This window comes from Portunus trituberculatus, chromosome 6 (assembly GCF_017591435.1).
Source record: "Portunus trituberculatus isolate SZX2019 chromosome 6, ASM1759143v1, whole genome shotgun sequence".
Taxonomy (NCBI): Eukaryota; Metazoa; Arthropoda; class Malacostraca; order Decapoda; family Portunidae; genus Portunus; species Portunus trituberculatus.
Window position 1 is genome coordinate 5,108,889 of NC_059260.1, and position 7,500 is coordinate 5,116,388.

Here is a 7,500-nt window from a genome sequence, read left to right on the forward strand (position 1 = left end):
TGATAATGATGAACGATAACAGTAAATAGAAGATGATGGAAAAGATGCAGTAATAATAGTAATGATAAAGATGGAAGTGAAGATAATAGATAAGAATGAGGTAGATAGGGAATAGTGACAATGATAGTGAAAATAAAGGAAGAATGAAGGAATAGAAGATAGTGATAGGGAAGAGTAATGATGATGATGGAAATAAAGGAATAGAAGCAGGGATAGTGATAGATAAAGAGTAATGAGAATAGGGTAGAGAGGTAATAGTGATAGATAGTGAAAATAAAGGAAGAATGAAGGAATAGGAGAAGTTGGTGATAGGTTAAGAATAAAGTAGATACGTAATAATAATGATGATAGTGAGAATAAAAGAATAATGAAGGGGAACAGTAAGAATGAATGATAAAGATAGTGAGAAATGTGAGATAGAGAAATGGTGAAAGAAAATTTGAACGAAGAGTGAATAAATGATAATAGTAAGAAAGGGAGTAAATAATGTGATAAAGAAGAAGATAGATTGATAATAGAAAACGGTAATAGTAGAAGAAAAAGCAAAGAATGAGGTAGATAAGTAATAAAACATGATAAAAGAAAGAATAACAAAGAAAACGAAGAAGGAATAGATAGGTAAATAAAAGATAATAGAAAATGATAAAAGAAAACGGAGAAAGAATAGATAAATAGGTAATAAAGAAGAAAATGGAGAGAATAATAAAGAAAAGGAATAAACAGGTAAAAAGAATAATAATAGTGATAAAGAAAGCGAAGAAGGGAGAGCAAGAATAACAAATGATGGTAGAAATGAAATGAGATAATGATAATAGGTTAAAAATTGCAATAAAGAAGAAGGTTTAGAGAAAAAAATAAAAGGATAATGGGAAAAAAATAATGATGTAGCAAAGTAATAAGATAATAATGATAATAGGTTAAAAAAAGTCGCAATAAAGAAGAAGGTTTAGGTAAAAATAGATGCGAAAGAAAGGAATAAGGAAGACGAATGATAATGATAATAGGTGGAGAAGATAATGATGGTGTAATAGATGTTTTCTTTACATTACTTCTCTATCATTTGTTATTCTTTGTCTTCCCTCTTCGTTTTCTTTATTATTATTATTATTATTTTGTTGTCTATCTAGACTATCTCATTTTGCTTTTTTTTCGTTTTTTTTTTTTTTTTTTTTTTTTTTGTCATCATCATCATCTTCCATTTATTTCCCCTGTTATTGTTCGCTTTACTTCCTCTTTACATGTTATTAGTCTTGTTATTATTGTTTATGTTATTCCTTCTTTTCGTTTGCATCCATTTTTATTGACTATTTTCATCAGTATGTCTCATTTTGCCCTGCTCTTCTTTTCTTTCTTCTTCTTCTTTCTTCTTTTTCTTCCTCTTATTCATCATCATCTTTTTTTCCTTCTTCTTCTTTTGGTTTGTTTTCTTTTTCTTTCTTTTCTTCTTTTCCTTCTTTCTTTCTTCTTTTTTTCTTTTCTTCTTTTCCTTCTTTCTTCTATTTCTTTTTCTTTCTTCTTTTTTTCTTTTCTTTTTCTTTTCTTTTTCTTTCTTTCTCTTTTTCTTTTCTTTTTCTTCTTTTCCTTCTTTCTTCTTCTTTTCCTTCTTTTTCTTCATTTCTTCTTCTTCTCCTCCTCCTCCTCCTCCTCCTCCTCCTCCTCCTCCTCCTCCTCCTCCTCCTCCTCCTCCAGGTAATTAAATGGAATGAATAAGTTGAGTCAGGTATTTGATTTACTTTTTTTTCATCTTGTTTGTTGTTTTGGTCTATTTTTCCTCTTTAGGAAGAAAACAATAAAGATTAAGACGAAGAAATGAAAGAAAACGGTTAGCGAGGTTTATCTTTTTGTGTTTTGAGAGAGAGAGAGAGAGAGAGAGAGAGAGAGAGAGAGATGAATTATAAGTAGTTCATTGTTATTTCTCCCTCATGTCCTTATCACCACCACCACCACCACCATCACTACTACTACTACTACTACTACTACTACTACTACTACTACTACTACTACTACTACTACTACAACAACAACAACAACATTAGCAGCACCATTATCAACAAAATTAGCATTATTCGTATTATTATTATTATTATCATCATCATCATCATCATCATCATCATCATATTATTATTATTATTATTATTATTATTATTATTATTATTATTATTGTTAGGGTTAGGAAGATCTTGTTGATTCATATGACCTATTGTGTTGGCAATGGTGGTGGTGGTGGTGATGGTGGTGGTGGTGGGTGGTGGTGGTGGTGGTGGTGGTGGTGGTGGTGGTGGTGCTAGTACACTACTAGGAAACCAGTTGTCATTCTGCTCTGTGGTGGTGGTGGTGGTGGTGGTGGCGGCGTTCTACAGGGCATCAACCTTGAGCCGCAGGTGTGGAGAGAGAGAGAGAGAGAGAGAGAGAGAGAGGGCAGACAGACTATGGTATTCTGATCTTGTCTAATGCATCTCTCTCTCTCTCTCTCTCTCTCTCTCTCTCTCTCTCTCTCTCTCTCTCTCTCTGACTTAAAATACATCTCCAGACATTTTTTTTAGCATTTTTCCCTCCACAAAAAAATAGAAGTGATAAATGAATAGATAAAAGGAGGAGGAGGAAGTAGAATAAGATAAAGAGGTGATAGAGGTGATAGCAAAAGATAATAATAGTAATAGTGATAACAATGTAACAAAGAAAGACTGTTATTGTATAAGCTCATTCTTCGGGTATTTAGTGGGCTCAGTCAGTCAGTCAGTAAGTTAATCAGTCAGTCAGTCAGTCAGTTAGTTAATCAATTAGTCGGTCAGTCATTCAGTCAGTTAATCAGGTAGTTAGTCAGTCATTCAGTCAGTTAATCAGTCAGTCAGTCAGTCAGTATTAAGTCAGTAAGTCGGTCAGTTTTCCAGTCAGTCAGTCAGTTAGTTAGTTAATCAGTTAGTGGATCAGTCAGTCAGTTAATCAGTTAGTCATTCAGTCAGTAAGTCAGTCAGTCAGTAAGTCGGTCAGTTTTCTAGTCAGTCAGTCAGTCAGTCGTCAGTAGGTCAGTCAGTCAGTCGTCAGTAAGTCAGTCAGTCAGTCAGTCAGTGAGAAATACAGGTACGTACATAACAGACAAGTCCCAACCTCCTCCCTCACCCTCCCCTCCCCTCCCCTTCACCAAACCCACAAATCATACACCACCACAACACCGCCACCAGCAGCACCAGCACAGCACCAGTAGGCAGTAATAACAGTAATAGCAACAATAGCAACACACACACACACACACACACACACACACACACACACACACACACACACACACACACACACACACACACACACACACACACACACACACACACACCTGCCTCACAATAGTAGTTATCAGTTATCTTGGCTTGTCACGTTATGCACTGTATGGGATGGGATGTGTATGGGCTCTCTCTCTCTCTCTCTCTCTCTCTCTCTCTCTCTCTCTCTCTCTCTCTCTCTCTCTCTCTCTCTCTCTCTCTCTCTCTCTCTCTCTCTCTCTCTCTCTCTCTCACACACACACACACACACACACACACACACACACACACACACACACACACACACACACACACACACACACACACGGCCCGGTAGCTCAGTGGTTAGAGCGCTGGCTTCACAAGCCAGAGGACCGGGGTTCGATTCCCCGGCCGGGTGGAGATATTTGTGTGTCTCCTTTCACGTGTAGCACCTGTTCACCTAGCAGTGAGCAGGGTCTATTACTATTTAACCCTGGCAGTAAGTAGGTACGGGATGTAAATCGAGGAGTTGTGACCTTGTTGTCCCGGTGTGTGGTGTGTGCCTGGTCTCAGGCCTATCCGAAGATCGGAAATAATGAGCTCTGAGCTCGTTCCGTAGGGTAACGTCTGGCTGTCTCGTCGGAGACTGCAGCAGATCAAACAGTGAAACACACACACATGCCGCTTCAATCTTATTACAAGTTTGTCTTTCACTGGCGTAGCATTGGAGGGAAGATATCATGATGTGTGGGTAGGTATTTAGTAAAGACTTCACTGCATCTTCAATACCTTCAGAGAGGGTTCAGGTGAAGTGACACGGGTTTTGAAGCGTGTTGCGAAGGTTCCAGTGATCGATTAACTGGATTTCCACATTATTGATAGGAAAAATAGTCTTGAGAATTCGGTTATATAGTTGTGACACTATTCTTTAAGGGTATTTTTTTAGGTTCTAGTGACAGATTAACATTTCTACATTATAAACAGGAGAAACACACTTTGAGAACACGGCTAGTCATTTCTGTGGCCTTGAATATTAATCGTAAAGTGACGCGGGGTTTTAAGGATTTTGTTTTTAAGTTCTAGTGACAGATTAGCAACATTTCTACATTATGAAGAGGAGCAACACTCGTGAAAACCCCACAAGTCATCTCTGAGGCCTCTGAAAATAGTAATGGTGGAAGAACAAGGCGTTTTAAAATAGTAGTGTTTTTTTTTTAAGTTACACAGGTTTTTAAGTGTGTTTTTAAGATTCTAGTGACAGATTAACAACATTTCTACATTATTAACATGGAAAACACTCTTGAGAACACGGCTAGTCATCTCTGTCACCTTTGAAGATAGAAGATAAGGGAACAGAGCATTTCAGAATACGAAGATAGCTGGGGGTGACTGGAGTTTGGGCAATAAGTGGTGTGGAAATGGGTTAGTGGTGGTTGTGGTGGTAGTGGTGGTGGTATCTGTACGCCTGGGATGTGGTGGTGAGTGTCGGGGTCTGATGGGGTGATGGGTGTGGAGTGTGTGTGATTGGGTGGGGTGTGATGAAGGAGTGTGTGTTGATTGTGTGACTGATTGGCTGGCTGACTGGCTGATTGGAAGATTGGAATTGTTGAAAGCAAGCTGAGAAATTCCCTGACTGACTGACTGACTGACTGACTGACTGACAAAGTAACCATGAAATCCTATGACTGATATTACTTTCTGACTTAAAGACCGACTGATTGAATTACCAACAAACTGACTTACTGACTGACTTACCAACAGACTGACTGACTGACTGACTAACTAATGTACTGAGTTAGGTTAGGCAAGATTACGTTAGCATAGTTACGTACGAAAGATCTATTGAAATTTGGTTAGGTCAAGTCAGGTTAGGTTAGATCAGGGACTCTTAACCTTTTTGTCAAGAACCCCCGGAGTGATAAGAGCATCTAGCCGAACCCCAGTAACCTGACGGAGAACATGAAGGCGATTAATGACGGATACTAAACTAATATACAATGCCACTGTAAAGGATGGTATTGGATCAGCCTTATAAGTAACCATGGAAATCTTCTGAACCTCCTGTGTTAGATAAAAAGGTCAGTGAGGTTAGATTTAAGGTCATTGAGAGAAAGGTCAGTGAGGTTAGATTAAAGGTCAGTGAGGTCAGATTAAAGGTCAGTGAGGTTAGATTAAAGGTCATTGAGAGATAAAAGGTCATTGAGGTTAGATTAAAAGTCATTGAGAGATAAAAGGTCATTGAGGTTAGATTAAAGGTCATTGAGGTTAGATAAAAAGGTCAGTGAGGTTAGATAAAAGGTCATTGAGGTTAGATTAAAGGTCAGTGAGGTTAGATAAACAGGTCAGTGAAGTTGGATAATAGGTCAGTGAGAGATAAAAGGTCATTGAGGTTAGATAAAAGGTCAGTGAGGTTAGATAAAAAGGTCAGTGAAGTTGGATAAAAGGTCAGTGAAGTTAGATTAAAGGTCATTGAGGTTGGATAAAAGGTCAGTGAAGTTAGATAAAAAGGTCATTGAGGTTAGATTAAAGGTCAGTGAAGTTGGATAAAAAGGTCAGTGAAGTTGGATAAAAGGTCAGTGAGGTTAGATAAAAGGTCAGTGAGGTTAGATAAAAAGGTCAGTGAGGTTAGATCAGCTTGGATAAAAAGAAATGAGATGAGGTTAGGCCAGTGAGGTTGAGTTTCATAAAAAAAAGGTTAATTTAGGCAACATGAAATTCTATCAGGTTTCGTAAAAGATAATTAGGTTAAATTTAGGTGAGATTAATGTTATGTTACGTTAGATAAGGTCAAGTTGTATTAAGTGAAGGATGGGGTAGAGGTAATAGTGATGATGATGGTGAAAGTAAAGGAAGAATGAAGGAATAGAAGAAAGTGATAGATAAGAAAGATGATAATGAAGAATAAAGGAATATATGAAGTTACGTGAATAGTGAAGTTAGGTTAGGTTGGGCTGAGTTTGGGGTTAGGTTAGGTTAGGTTGGGTTGGGATTGGGTTAGGTTAGGTTAGGTTGGGATTGGTTAGGTTAGGTTAGGTTGGGTTGGGATAAGGTTTGGTTAGGTTAGGTTCGGTTGGGATAAGGTTAGGTTAGGTTAGGATGGGTTGGGTTGGGATGAGGTTTGGTGAGGTTAGGTTAGGTTAGGTCGGGTTAGGCTGGGTTGGGATGAGGTTAGGGTAGTTTGGGGTTAGGTTAGGTTAGGTTGGGTTGAGGTGAGGTTAGGTTAGGTTAGGTTGGGTTGGGATGAGATCAGGGTAGGTTTGAGATTTTTGAGGTTAGGTTAGGTTAGATTAGAAGGTTAATCTTTTCTGTCCACCCATGAATTTGAATAGGTCTATCTGCCTGGGTGTTGGGGGGGAGGGGTGGGCTAATTTGACCCCACCGCTCCTGCTCGCCCGCACAAGAATTCAAGGTCAGAGTTACACTAATGTTGGAATTCATTTAGCGCTCTCTCTCTCTCTCTCTCTCTCTCTCTCTCTCTCTCTCTCTCTCTCTCTCTCTCTCTCTCTCTCTCTCTCTCTCTCTCTCTCATAAAAATGAAAGAGAGAGAGAGAGAGAGACTGGTAAAGTAGTTATTAATGGTTGTGAGAGAGAGAGAGAGAGAGAGAGAGAGAGAGAGAGAGAGAGAGAGAGAGAGAGAGATATGATTGGTCGAGGCTGTGACGTCAACCCGGCTCTCTCTCTCTCTCTCTCTCTCTCTCTCTCTCTCTCTCTCTCTCTCTCTCTCTCTCTCTCTCTCTCTCTCAATATATTTTTATCCCTTTATATTTGTCAATGCTGATTGTATTCTGCGAGAGAGAGAGAGAGAGAGAGAGAGAGAGAGAGAGAGAGAGAGAGAGAGAGATGAAAATGATAGTTGTCAGTGTACACGTGTATATGTACGTACTAGTCGAGAGAGAGAGAGAGAGAGAGAGAGAGAGAGAGAGAGAGAGAGAGAGAGAGAGAGAGAATCAGCCGTAAAAATACCAAAACCTTACACATTTACGTATATAACTTACAAAAAAAAAAAAAAAAGAAAAACAGGAAAAAGGAAATTGAAATGAAAAGAACTTATATTATTTTTTTTGCTAATATTTCTTTTTGAATTAAGAAAATGACACTTTTAGTATGGTGTCCTTGTGGTTTATTTATTTATTTATTTATTTATTAGGTGGATAGAAGAAAGAGTAAATGAACCATATAGAAAATTAAATAAAGATAGGGAATGAAAAAGATAGAAATAGATAAAATTAATTAACCTTTTTAAGAAGACGAAATAGAAGGA

General features: G+C 38.1%; 1 protein-coding gene across 2 annotated transcripts in view; it reads left to right on the forward strand.

Moving 5' to 3' along the window:
• Window positions 1–7,500, forward strand: part of LOC123518605 (poly(rC)-binding protein 3-like) — a 185,268-nt gene that overhangs the window by 1,045 nt on the left and 176,723 nt on the right. The gene's annotated exons all lie outside the window — the stretch shown is intronic.